Below are 13624 nucleotides of genomic sequence, written 5' to 3'. Positions count from 1 at the left end.
CTGTCTTGGAAGAAGTACTGGCAGAATTCTCCTTACAGGCAAGGATAGCAATCCTTCATTTCACATCCTTTGTCCATGTATTCAGGAAACACCAGTCTCTGGACATTATACTTGGTATAGTAGATGGACAAGGAAAAAGAGGAAGGCCGTCCACCAGATGGATTGACATGGTGGCTGCAACAATGGACTTAAACATAGCAACAATATTGAGAATGGCACAGGACCAGACAGTGTTTCATTTTGTTGTATGTAAGGCCAAGAAAAGATAATGGGAGAGGGACAGCATGCTATAATTCACTCATTTATTCATTTAGCAACGTACTGAGTAGCTACTCTTTGGTAACCAGTTTGATAGACCATAGAGCTAATGTAAAAAAGACACCATAATCATTTACTTGTGACTATAATATAAAGGACCCCTGGTGGCACTGTAGGTGAGACACTGAGCTGCTAACCTCAAGGGGAGTGGTTCAAACCCACGAGCTACTCCTTGCAATAAAGGTGAGATTCTTCCTATAAAGATTTATAGTCTTATAAATCCTATATGGGATCACTCTGAGTTAGAATCGACTTCATGACAGTGGCGTTTGGAGCTAAGAACAAGTATTGATGCATGTTAAACCAGATTAACTTTGAATGCATTATGCCAGATAAAAGAATCCAAAAACAAAAGGTTACATATTGTCTGATTCATTTATATGACATGTGGAGAATAAGCCAAATCATAACAGGTTGAGGATAAATGGAGACTGACTGCCAATGAATTCCTTGTGAGGTGATGTAAATGTTGTATATCTTAGTGGTAAAGCAGATGGAATATGACTGAAAATTGGATCACTGATTTGCGGTATGTACAGTGAAGTGGGGATGGGTGTGGAAGCAGTGATGGCACCACTAGAGGAGACTCGGGAAACCCCAGCCTGTGTGGTGAGCCTCTCCGGTAACCAGACTGCTTCTGCCCCTCATGGAGTGTGTCCTGGTGACCAAGGATGTGACCAACGCCATGGATGAGAGGAAATTTGATGAAGCTGAGAGGCTGGTGCTTCATGAACAATTGGGAGGTGTTACAAGTTTCTAGCTCAGTGGTTCTCAACCAACCTAAATTCACGACCCTTTAATACAGTTCCTCATGTTGTGGTGACCCCCCAAAATAAAATTATTTTCGTTTCTACATCATAACTGTAATTTTATACTGTTACGAATTGGGAAACCCCTGTGAGAACCGCTCATGTCAGACCTCCAGTGTGTAAGGCATTTTCCCACACGGTGGCCATGATGGATGTGCCCTCCGCACCCCCCCCCCAAACTGCTGGCATGAACGCCGCTGTCTGCTCTGCTGTGAGAAGTGGTCTCACTCAGGGCAATTGTGTGTTGGTCATGCATGATGGCTTAGAAGGTCTAGCCAAGGGTCAGAATGAGGAAGCTGGCTGGAGCTATTTCAGTGGCTAGACTGGGCAAGGTGGTCTCAAAGTTGGAACAAAAAGGGCTCTATCCAAAAAGAAATTTGAACAGATCAGTGAAAACATAGGTAATTAAGTTTAACATTCAGGGCCTTGTTGTTATGGGGTTTTGAGGCTTACACAGGGGCCCTGAAGATGATAGAGGGCAGGAAGCAGACGATGAACCCTGTATTCCATTTGGGGTCATTCATACCCCGGTGCCCAACAACGTCCTTGGCTGAGACGTCAGCATCAGGGCTGACAGCACTCAATACAATTTGGACTACTTGTGATAGTTTCAAATAATTCGCTGCAGGCACCAAGCTGCGGGTCTTTAGCATCAAGACAATGAGTGGTTACTCCGGCTATTGTGGCCACATGGTGAAACTAGCAGCTGGATGATGCAGCCTAAGTCTTTGAGGATCCCTTCGCCCTCTGGGACTCACAGGCACATGTTGAGCATCTGGTGCAAAAGATGAAAACAACTGTGAAAGGGGGTCTGGTGTCAAGAAATGAGAAGTTCAATGAGAACTATAACACTGATGTCATTTTCAACCTGAACTCCGAGGAGGGCAAGGGCATTTTCAAAAGCAGAAAGAACATGCTTGGCCACGTGCCGCAGGGTGAGAGCCTCACTCCGTTTGATAAGAAATTTGCCACGTAGTCAAGGTTATGAACTAGATCCCTGGGAACATCAAGGAGAGTTATTATAAAGGGTGGATCTTTGCCAACACTCCAGACACAGGTTGTGTAAGAGGGCCCTGGTCTTTCAACCAGTGACTGAGCTGAAGGCCCAGGTGGATTTTGAGCATCGTATCCCCAAGGAACAGTGATGGCTGAGGTCCATCCTGAAAACTTTAGCCAAGTATGAGATTGACATGGACATTTCAGAGCACGCCCACCTAGAGCACATCAATAGGAAGCCCTCAGGGGAGGCTCCCATCTAAACCTCTGTAAAGAGAATGGATTACACCAAAATGGGCAACTCCCCCCAAGGTAGATTCAAGTCTACATAGTCTCCATGTTTTAGCTCATTTTTCCTTAGGTTCCCTTTCACTCTGTAACTGCAGCCATGGTCAGCTCTAGCCAGGGAGCAGGGGCAGGGAGCAGGGGCAGGGAGCAGGGGGCAGTGGAAGCTCCTCCTAAGTAGAATACCTCGTGTCTCCTGACCCAGCTTTGACTTTCACACAAGGCTGAGCTCTACTGTCCCTGCTCAATTTCAGTTGCTCGGTTAGAATTTTCCTATTAAATAAGTTTTATTTATTTGTTTATTTGTGATAACAAAAAATCTTGTTTTGTCTATGATTTAGACTACAGTGACAAGCTGTAACTACACTAATAACTGCCAACGGTCACCGTGAAACAATAAATAAATAACAATAAATAAATAAATGCTTAGAGCTTAATTGTAATGGTATTTACATGATTGAATATGTTTGTCAAAGCTCCTCAAATCTATGATTTGGGCTACTAACCCAAGGTCAGTGGTTAGAAAGCAAGAGCTGCTCCCTAGGAGAAAGAGGAGGCAGTCTCAGAAATCCATAGGGGCAGTTCTACCCTGTTCTATAGATTGCTATATGTAGGAATAGTGACTGTCACGCAAGAACAGTGAATGCCAAGGAGTTTTTTAATATAATTTTTTAACTGATGCAAAATAAACCACAATAATTTATAGGTAAAGATCCATACTTTTGCATGACAACTCGACTACTTGCATCACAAACCACCTGTAGATAAATGGAACTGGGCTATGCATTCTTTTCACACTCACTGTACCACTGGAATCTTCCCTACATTTCCCACCTTTTTGCTACTTTCTAAGTAACAAAACCTGTATCTATCAAGAAACTGTAATTGGAGTATTGTAACACTCAATTTCTCATTGGGAAATACTTATTAGCACTATTGATGCATGCTTTGAGTGGATAAATTTTATCAAATGTGGTGTTATCACTTTAAATACATAAAGGCAATTCTTATGGTTTAATCTAATAGTTTAGAATGTGAATATACTTGGAACTATATCATTAGAACTAGGAAAGGAGAGATTAAAAGTTAAAGAAATGTGGCCTTGAAATTTCAATGATTGCCAGCAGTAGTAGTACTGGCTAGATTTGTTTGGAGATCAAATAAGCAAAAACTCATCTATTAGAGAACATGTCCCATTTTACAGCAGGAGACTGATAGGATAAACCCTTCCTATTTGAACATGTCTGACGGTTATTCGCTTGAGTACACCTAGTCTCTGTTAGCTTGATTTGCTAAATTAATTTATTAGTAAGAAAATTTTAATATGCTGAGGATCATATCATCTTGTATTGGGATTTGCCTTTTAATGACTTTTAAACAACACATTTTATATTTTACTGTAGATTGTTATCAGTCATTTCCTTTATCAATTGTGCTTTTTTGGTGCCTTATTTTAGAGATGTTTTCCTACTCCATGACCATAAAGTGAATTCCTATACTTCCTTTTAGGTTTTAAGTTAAAAAAAGAATCTCTTTTATTTTGTTGTTGAGAATATACACATCAGCTCACCCACCTATTCAACAGGTTTTATATGCACTATTCAATGGCCTGGGTAATAGTGACATTGGTTTCCGGTCTTATTTTTTCTAGTGATTGCTCTCACACAAAAATAAACACAGTGCTCCTGAGTTTCCTATCTAATCTTTGAAGTTATAAATTTGATCCCATATAGCTAGGTCTTGAAAGAGTACAATGCTCAAGGCAGACATTCTTTACTATTCAGCTAAGCTATTGTTTGGGATTAAGAAGATTTGAGTGACTGTTTCTGATTTACTGTTTAAAGTTTAATGATTAACTCAGGTCAAAGTTTCAGGGGTCCACTCACTCTCCATCGTGTGATCTCCAGCTATGTTTCTGTCACTAAGGCCATATTTTCAAACTACTGTTCCTTCCTCTTTGTTTATAACTTTTGCATGCCAGTCATCAATAATCATAAGTGCATCTTGATTGCACATTTGATAAATTTCTGACTGAAGACATTGGATAAATTCTTGAAATTCATCATCACTATAATTTTTAGTTGGTGCATAAATATGAATAGTCGTTGTATTTGTTGGATTTCATGGAAGGTGGGTTAGATACAATACTATCACAGACAACACTGTAACAGATTTTGTAACATCCTTCCTGACAATGAGTTCAACGCCATTCTGCTTGAGTGTGTCATTCCCAGCATAGTAAATCTATAAGTTGAGCAAATAATCAGAGATAATAATCGGAGAAACTGATTGTATGAAGAAGATTAAGTCATCAGAATTTTAGTTAGTCTTATTAACAACCTTTAATATTCAGATGACACAACCTTTCTTGCTGAAAATGAAAACTTGAAGCACTTGCTGATGAAGATAAATGATTGCTGTCTTCAGTGTGAATTATAACTCAATGTAAAGAAGACCAAAATCCTTGCAACTAGATCAATAGGTAACATCATGATAAATGGAGAAAAGATTGAGGTTATCAAGGATTTAGATCCACTATCAATGCTCATGGTAGCAGCAGTCAAGATATCAAAAGACTGGCTACCTTAGGTAAATCTATTGCACAAGACTTCTTTAAAGTATTGAAAAGCAAGGATCTTACTTTGAGTACTAAGCTTCACCTAACCCCAAACATGGTATTTTCCATGCATGTGAAAGTTCGACACTGAGTAAAGAAGACAGAAGAAGAATTTTTGTATGTGAATTGTGATTCTCAAGAGAATGTGGTTTGTTAAAAAGACCAACCCATCTCTCTTGGAAGAAGTACAAGCAGAGTGCTTTGGAGAAGCAAGAATGGCAAAACTTTGTCTTCCATCCTTTGGACATGTCAGGAGAGACCAGTTCCTGGAGAAAGACATCATGCTTGGTAAAGTAGAGGGGCAGTGAAACAGAGGAACCTTCAAAGTGATGGATTGACATCGTGGCTGCAATAATGAGCTCAAGCAAAGGAACAATTGTGAGAATCTCGCAGGGCCGGGCCATTATTTTTCTGTTATGTGTAAGATCCCTATGGGTATCAAGGGACTCCATGGTGCTAAACAACAATAATTAACATCCATTTTCTATGCCTCTAGAAAATCTGGATGAAATTTTACTTGATGATTTTTATTGTATACACAGATAATTGTATCAACATAATTTATTCAATAAGTCACCTTTTCCCACTGACTTGATATGTTGAAGTTCTGGGTGTTCTCTGGTTCTTTTTCTGGGCTCCCTCTAGGGTTCCTTTGCTTTATTTATTTGTAGGGCTGCTCAACTCAGCAAATGAAAATACTCATCTCTTGTTTATCTGGAATAGAAACTTAACTAGGCATCCTGTATTTCATCTGGCAAAACTATTTGTATCTTTGCTTATACCACACTTTTTTAATTACTATAAATTTCTAGTAAGTTTTGATGTCTGCCATGCCAAATCTTCCTACCTTATTTTTTTGTTTTTTTTTCCCCCCAGGGAAAGCAGTTGCTTCCTTTATTGAACATCCACAGGGTGCATGCATCTGCATGGACCAAGCGCCAGAGGGGGACACAGGTGGCAGGTGCTCTGGCAGGAGAGTCGGAACAGGGAGCCTCGGGCCTCACTTCCAGTCCTTGAAGAATTGCTTGAAGATAGGACTCTCCCGGCCCTGAGGCAGAATCTCCACCTGAGTGTTGGGCACGTACAGCATGCGGGAGATGAAGCTCTCCGCCACGTGGAGGGCCGCCTGCCGCTCCTTCTCGTTAGCCTTTCGCCCCTTCCAGATGTAGATCTTGCCGCAGAGTCCGTAGTCCAGCACGAAGCAGTCGTCAGCTAGGAGCAGCTCTTGGGGGAAGGGTCTCGAGTCGGCCACTTTGGTCAGGTTCATCTGCCCAGTGGCATCTGAGACCTTATACAGAGCGGCGACCTGGCCGTTTGTCCGGTCGGTTGTGAGGTCTTCCTCAGGGTTGCCCTCCTTCAGCGGGGGCTTGGGGCCCAGGACCTGCATCATCTCCTCGGGCTCCTCCCCATCAGTGACGATCTCCACGTGGGCCTTGCCCTGCCGCTCACTGTCCCGAATGGCCAGGGTCAAGTCCCGCGCCTTGTTGAGCTCCAGGATGTTGGACTTGCCACCGCACCAGATGAGGATGGTCTGTCCCAGGTCCAGGATGAAGCAGTCCCCAGTGTTGAAGCTGGCCCAGCTCAGCGCCTGCTCCGTGACACGGATGTTCTTCTTCCCCTTCACTTGGTAGAGTTTCTTGACGGCAGCTGGGGCGGCCCCGGAGGAGGTCTTGTGAAACGCAGACTCTACACCGCCTTCCTGGTACTTGAGGCCCCGTGGGAAGTAGCTCATAAAGAGGTCAGACACGTTGCCCTGTACTTCCCGGTGTTGCACGGGCAGCTCCCCGAGCAGGGTGTTGAGGTGCACGGCCAGCACCGCGCAGGCCCCTTGCTCATCCCGAGATGACTGCTGGCCTATCCACAAGTGCAGGTGAGAGAGTTATTCTGGGCCATTGTGCAGGACCAGGTAGGAGTCTCCCAAGAAGATGCCCTGGTTCTCAGAGGCGACAGGCACTGGCTTCAGCTTCTCCACCCGCCAGATGTAGAGGCCGGGGTTCTGCACGGAGGCTGGGAACAGGGAACCGCTCTGAGGGATGGGTGTGTATATGTCGCATCTGGATCTGTGAGGAGCGTCCTTTCCAGTCCCAGCCCCAGCCCCAGCCTTAGAGTGGGGCCCTACCTTATTTTTTGACTCCAAACATATCTTGGATATTATTGGCATGATTGCTATTTCAAATGAACTGTAGAAATAGCTTGAACATTTTCTAAGACTTCTCTATGGATTAATAAAATATCAATTTTATGAACGTTCCATTTACAAAATGATTGAGGAGAAAATGATTTCTCTATTTCTTGGTGCAGAATCTTGTGTCCATTAGATCAGGCTTACTAATCTTTTTAAAAATCATTTATTGGGGGCTTGTACAACTCTTATCACTATATATACATCCATGTATCAAGCACATTTGCACATTTGTTGCCATCATCATTCTCAAAACATTTGCTTTCTACTTGAGCCCTTGGTATCAGCTTCTCATTTAAAAAAATCATTTTATTAGGGGCTCATACAACTCCTATCATAATCCATACATACATCAATTGTGTAAAGCACATTTGTACATTCGTTGCCCTCATCATTCTCAAAACTTTTGCTCTCCACTCAAGCTCCTGGCATCAGGTTCTCATTTTTCCGCTCCCTCCCCACTCCCCGCTTCCTCATGAACCCTTGATAATTTATAAATTATTATTTTGTCATATCTTGCTCTGTCCCATGTCTCCCTCCCCCCACTTTTATGTTGTATGTCCCCCAGGGAGGAGGTCATATGTAGATCCTTGAAATAGGTTCTCCCTTACCAACCCACCCTCCCAAAGCCCTCCCAGTATCGCCACTCACACCAATGGTCCCGGGGGGATCATCCGCTCTGGCTTCCCTGTGTTTCCAGTTCCCATCTGTACCAGTGTACGTCCGCTGATCTAGTTAGACTTGCAAGGTAGGATTCGGATCATGACAGTGGTGGGTTGGGGGGGGGAAGCATTTAGGAACTAGAGGAAAGTTGTATTTTTCATCGTTGCTACATCACACCCTGACTGTCTTGTCTCTTCCCCAAGACCCTTCTGTAAGGGGATGGCCAGTGGCCTACAAATGGGCTTTGGGTCTCCACTCCGAACTCCCCCGCTCATTCACTATGGTAAGTTTTTTTGTTCAGATTATGCCTGACACACAATGCCTTGATACCTTGTGATCGCACAGGCTGGTGGACTTCTTCCATGTGGGCTTTGTTGCTTCTGAGCTAGAGGGCTGTTTGTTTACCTTCAAGCCTTTAAGATCCCAGATGCTATATCTTTTGATAGCCAGGCACCATCAAGCTTACTAATCTTATTTTTCAAGTGTACTACCTTTACTGATTTTTGAGTGTACTTGATCTATCAATTACTGAAACAGAGATTTTAAAAACTCTATTATGGTAGATCTGTCCATTTCTCCTTGTAATTTGTCACATTATGCTTTGTAGGCTGCGAAGCTGTCATTAGGAGGCATAAAAGCATGTAACTGTGAGATCTTCTGAGAGAAATATACTTTTTATCACTCTGTATTGAGCTTTATTTTCCATAGTAATGCTTTTTTTTGCCTTAAGAACTTTTTTTCCTGCTAATAATATAGCTACATTGGGTTTATTATTTTTCTGTACTTTCCTGACATGTTTTTCTTTTTACTTCTAACATTTTTATGCTATTATATTTTCATTGTAAATTCTGTTAAGTACACATATCTCGAATTACTTTTCCTCTTCTAGGCCATTGTGTTTTAAATGTCTTATAAACTGCATATAGTAGAGTAGGTGAACCAATATTGTCTTTTTAAACTTGGTTGGCTCCATGAATCTACATTTAGAATAGTTTTTAAATATTTGTATGTATTTTTACAATTATATTTTATGCTTTCTCTTTTTCCATCTTTTCTATGTGTGTGCGCGCGTGCACACACATACACACACACACACACTTTTCCTGGCATATTTTGAATTCTTTCCATGTTTTTTTCCTTCTTTTTTGTTTCCCTGGAAATTATATATATACTTACTACTACTTTAGTAATTATCAATAAGTTTTTTTAACAACAAGCACATTTTATTTGAAAACCAGATAATTTACACAGATAGGAAGAGGAATACCCAAATGTTAAAAGGTGCTGTTTTTGTTTTTTTCTAAATTTTCATATTAAAAAAATTAGTTGTCAATTAGGTGAAACTTTATGGAGCAGATCATCAGTTTTACATTGAACTATTCATACACATTCTGTTTCATCTTGTTCACTTCATTTCCTTCAATGTAACAAAACCCACTCCATGTCCTTCCGGTGTTTCCTGTCTCCATACCCACTTCATTCCTAAACCTTCTGAACTTTGTCCTTGGTTTCTTTGATCCCAAATGGCCCATCATTGTAAGGTGTACCCACATCAGTGTGGTTACTATTCTCCTATTATTTGACTGGAAATGAAACCACAGGGATAAGCTCAGTTCCAGACCCGAAGAGTCACCAAGAATCATAATCTCTGGATTTCCACAAGTCTCTATCTAACCAATAAGTTAGGTCTCCCTCATGACTTTACATTTTGTTCCACATCTTTCTTCCACTCTATGCAGATCCTTTTAATGTGATCCCTTTCAGAGAAGTTGGTAGTAGTAGCCAGGCACCATCTCCTTATATTGATGTCAGGATAATAGAGACTGATGTTTTTGTAGCCCCCAAAACAAGAGAATTAACTGCAGGAGGTGACTGGTTTTGTCTAATTAGTATCAGCATCTGGACACCTCCCACTTTGGGTTGTTATTATTGAAAAGCCATACATACCTTAACATTTACTCATGCATACATTCTCCCTGGGCATTGCTTGCTTTATTTTTAATGAAGTTTTTTTTTGTGAATTTGTGACTAGGTGCTGTCGAGTTGGTTCTGACCCATAGTGAACTTAGGCAAAAGAACAAACACTGCCCATTCCTGTGCCATCCTCACAATTATTCCTATGCTGGAGCCCATGTTGCAGCCATGTTGTCAGTTCACTTCCTTGAGGACCTTTCCCTTTTTCTCTGCCACTCTACCAAACATAATGTCCTTCTCTAGGAACTGGTCTCTCCTGATAACATGTCCATAAAACATGTAAGCTGAAGTCTCACTGTCTTTGGTTCTAAGGAGCCCTACTGTGAATTAAGTGAGAGGGTTTTCATTTCAGACCATCAACTAATGAGGTATTGATGGAATCAGGTATCAGGCATTATCACACAGAGTGGTGGGTTTCTTCCATGTGAGCTTCATTGCTTCTCAGCGAAATGGCCGTTTATTTATCTTCAAGTCTTTAAGACCCCAGATGCTATATCTTTTGATAGCCGGTAACCATCAGCTTTCTTCACCACATTTGCTTATGCACCCATTTTGCCTTCAGCAATTGTGTCAGGAAGGTGAGCATCACAGAATGCCAGGTTATTAGAACACAGTGTTCTTGTGTTGAGGGAGTACTTGCATAGAAGTGGCCAATGTCTGTCTACAACCTTAATAAGATGCCCAATGTCTGTCTACAACCTTAATATTTAACATATAAATATATGTACGTAGATCTATTCCCCTTATATATGTACATGACTATATTTAGATCTCTATAAAAGTCCTTTACCTCCTGGTTCTTTCCTCTATTTCCTTTTACTTTCCTCTTGTCCCACTACCATATTTGGTCTTCATTTGGGTTTCATTAATTGCTCTTTGCTACATTGCCCTTTATCAAGCCTCACCAGGCATCCTATTCCCTTTTCACCATGATTTTAGATCACTTGTTGATCCCTTGTCCCTGGGTTGGTTGACACACACCTTCCTTTCCCTTGCCTCCCCTTCTCCCATGCCCCTCCTGGAACCATTGGTCCCATTGTTTTCTCCTCCGGGTTGTGTATCCCACCTACCTTATCTAGATAGGCATGCAGACAAAATTATAAGCACAAAAACAAGAGAGACCAAAGGAAAACAAAACAAAAAAAACAACAACAACAGGACAAAAAAGAAAAGCCTATAAATTGTTCAAGGTCTGTTTGTTGACCATTAAACGTGTTTTCTGGTAGAGCCTGATGGGGTGCCACACCCTGGCCCCAAAGTCTATTTTTGGTATTCACCAGGGACTTAATTGCTTTGCTCCCCTTGCTACTCTGTTACACGCCCTTAGTGTTTTGCCCCAATATCATGGGGTCAGAATGGGCACAATTCCAGCACTGTGTCTCCAGTGTTGTCCCTCATAGCGCTATGGGTCAGTGAGGGACATCATGTCTCATAGTGGGGCCAGTCCTATGGTCCTCTCTGCATTGACTGCTCTGAAAATGAATATTGTCCTCATGGCTTGTTGGGTCAAGATGTGTTCCACTCTCTCTCCTTCCCTCTTTGTTTGCTCCTGTGTGCTCTGATCAGACATGTCCTCTGCAGCACATTCTTCTTTGGGGGCGAGGTCCATGTAGTTTGGATTGGGGCTGGCCCTGCAGGTCTCTCTATTGGTTCCCTGATTCGTGCAGGTATGTTGCATTCATGTCTTGGTGCACTGGGTTGAAGTCTGTTCCCTCTCTCCCTCTCCTATGTAGATATAAAACATACCTCCCCTTGGGTGGGTTAGTACCCCATTCTCCCACTACCCATGTCTGTTTTTTCTTCCTTTCCCTTTCCTTTTTAGTTGTCTGCCCTATGTATCCCTGAATAGGGTCTGGCCCCTGACACAGACCCTGGATCTCACCCCAGCAATGTATGCATATCATAGCTTTTCCTCTACATCCATTTTGCATTTTTAAGCTTACCTCAGTGGACTCATTTGGTGCTTGTTCTTTTGTGCTTGGCTTGCTTTGCTTAGCATGATTTTCTCCAATTCTTCCTATTCGGCAATGAGCTTCATGCATTCATCACTGCTTTTTAGGGATGCATAATACTCCCGTGTATATGTGTACCAGTTTTTTAATCCACTCATCCGCGGATGGAAATTTGGGTAGTTTCCCACTCCTCGGGATTGTGAACCGTTCCATGATGAACATTGGAGCACAGATGTCTGGCCATGGTTTGTTTCTTGTCTCTTCTGGGTATATGCCCTGTAGGGGGATTGCTGGGTTGTGGTAGTTACATAATCTGTGGTTAATTGAGGATTGAGAGTGCAGGGGTGGAGTCTAGCCTCTCAATCAGGATATAATGAATGAAGCCTCTGTGTGGGCATGACTTTCTCCTGAGGATACTCCTGTATTACCTCCTTGGAGGTGGGAGACATTCTCTCTCTCTCTCTCTGTGCTCACTCCCTTGGAGCCTCTCTACTGACAAAGCTCACTCCCTCTGAGACATCCCTATGAAGAAGACACATGGAGAGGGAGGGGGAAAAAAGGAGGACCTGATGCCAAGGGCTTTGGTGGAGAGCAAATGTTTTGAGAAAGATGAGGGCAATGAATGTACAAATATGCTTTGCACAATTGATGTATGTATGGATTGTGATAGGCTTTGTATGAGCTCCTAATAAAATGATTTTTTTAAAAAACAAGAAGACACATGGAGGGAGGCTAATTGAGCCAGATCTCTGGAGCTGGAGAAGTTACATGGAGACCTCTGCCAGCGCTGAGTTGTTACCACTGCCACTGGATCCACAAGACTTCTCCAAAACTGGCCTGTGGTCTTCCTGCATTTGGTGACATTGCATGTATTTCGTAAGTATGAAGAAGACTTTATAGATTGATATCAGACATATGGGCTAATATCCGACCTATTGACTTGATGTGGACTAGGTAAGGATGTTTTCTCAATATTCAGCTGCTCTTGTATATAAAGATCTTCCTGATACACATTTGAGCATCTATGTATTTGTTTCTCTAGTCTATCCAGATTAACACAGGGGGTATGCCCCCCCAAATGGAAAAAATATCCCTCAGGGCAGAACTTTAGTAGTATGCATTTTTCCTGCTAGGCGAGCATCCAGCAACTGACTCTGAGTTAGTGCACCTATTGGTGTTGTCTGGGAAGGTCCTCTCTGGTAACAGTCAATTTTTTTCACAAAAGCAGTTTTGCTCCCATCTTGATTTTTTGTGATGGCCAATTTAGGAAAACAACATGTGACTGGGAAATATTGTTTCCTGCTCAGGAAAAATGCTGCAGAAATTGTTGTGATATTGAACAAAGTTTACAAGGACAGTGCTATGGGAAAAACTCAAGTGTATGAGTGGTTTTACCATTTCACAAAATATGAAATGGTAAATGATGACAAACTTCATTCTCTATGTCCCTTAACTTTCCACATGGATGAAAATGTCAACAAAATCCATGCACTTGTGCTCAAAAACCAAAGACGGACTGTTGACGAGATGGGGATGTTATCTGGACTATCCTGGAGCTCGGTTCAGTGAAATTTAACACAAGAATTGTAAATGAGAAGGGTGGCTGTGGAATTAGTGCCTCTGTTTCTGACTGACTGACAAAAAGAGTGTCAGGTGGAAACATGGTGTGCTTTGAAAGAACAGCCGCGAAGCGACCCAGACTTTTTTCCCACTGGTGACGACATGGTGCTATTTTGATCATCTCAAAAGCAAGCTTGAAAGAAGTCATCATCACCTCACCTCCCGCCCCCCCCGAAAAGCTCATCGGGTGAAATCAAAGATCAAGACG

The 13624-nt window shown here is 42.1% G+C and overlaps 2 pseudogenes; one reads left to right on the top strand and one right to left on the bottom strand.

Moving 5' to 3' along the window:
• The first annotated feature begins 867 nt into the window (after nt 1-867).
• Nucleotides 868-2386, top strand: LOC142434242 (ATP-dependent 6-phosphofructokinase, muscle type-like; annotated as a pseudogene).
• A 3588-nt stretch (nt 2387-5974) lies between these two features.
• Nucleotides 5975-7186, bottom strand: LOC142433640 (macrophage-capping protein pseudogene; annotated as a pseudogene).
• Between the last annotated feature and the right edge of the window lie 6438 nt (nt 7187-13624).

Source organism: Tenrec ecaudatus, chromosome X (genome assembly GCF_050624435.1).
Source record: "Tenrec ecaudatus isolate mTenEca1 chromosome X, mTenEca1.hap1, whole genome shotgun sequence".
In the NCBI taxonomy this organism is placed as follows: Eukaryota; Metazoa; Chordata; class Mammalia; order Afrosoricida; family Tenrecidae; genus Tenrec; species Tenrec ecaudatus.
This window is presented reverse-complemented; position numbering and strand designations above follow the sequence as displayed.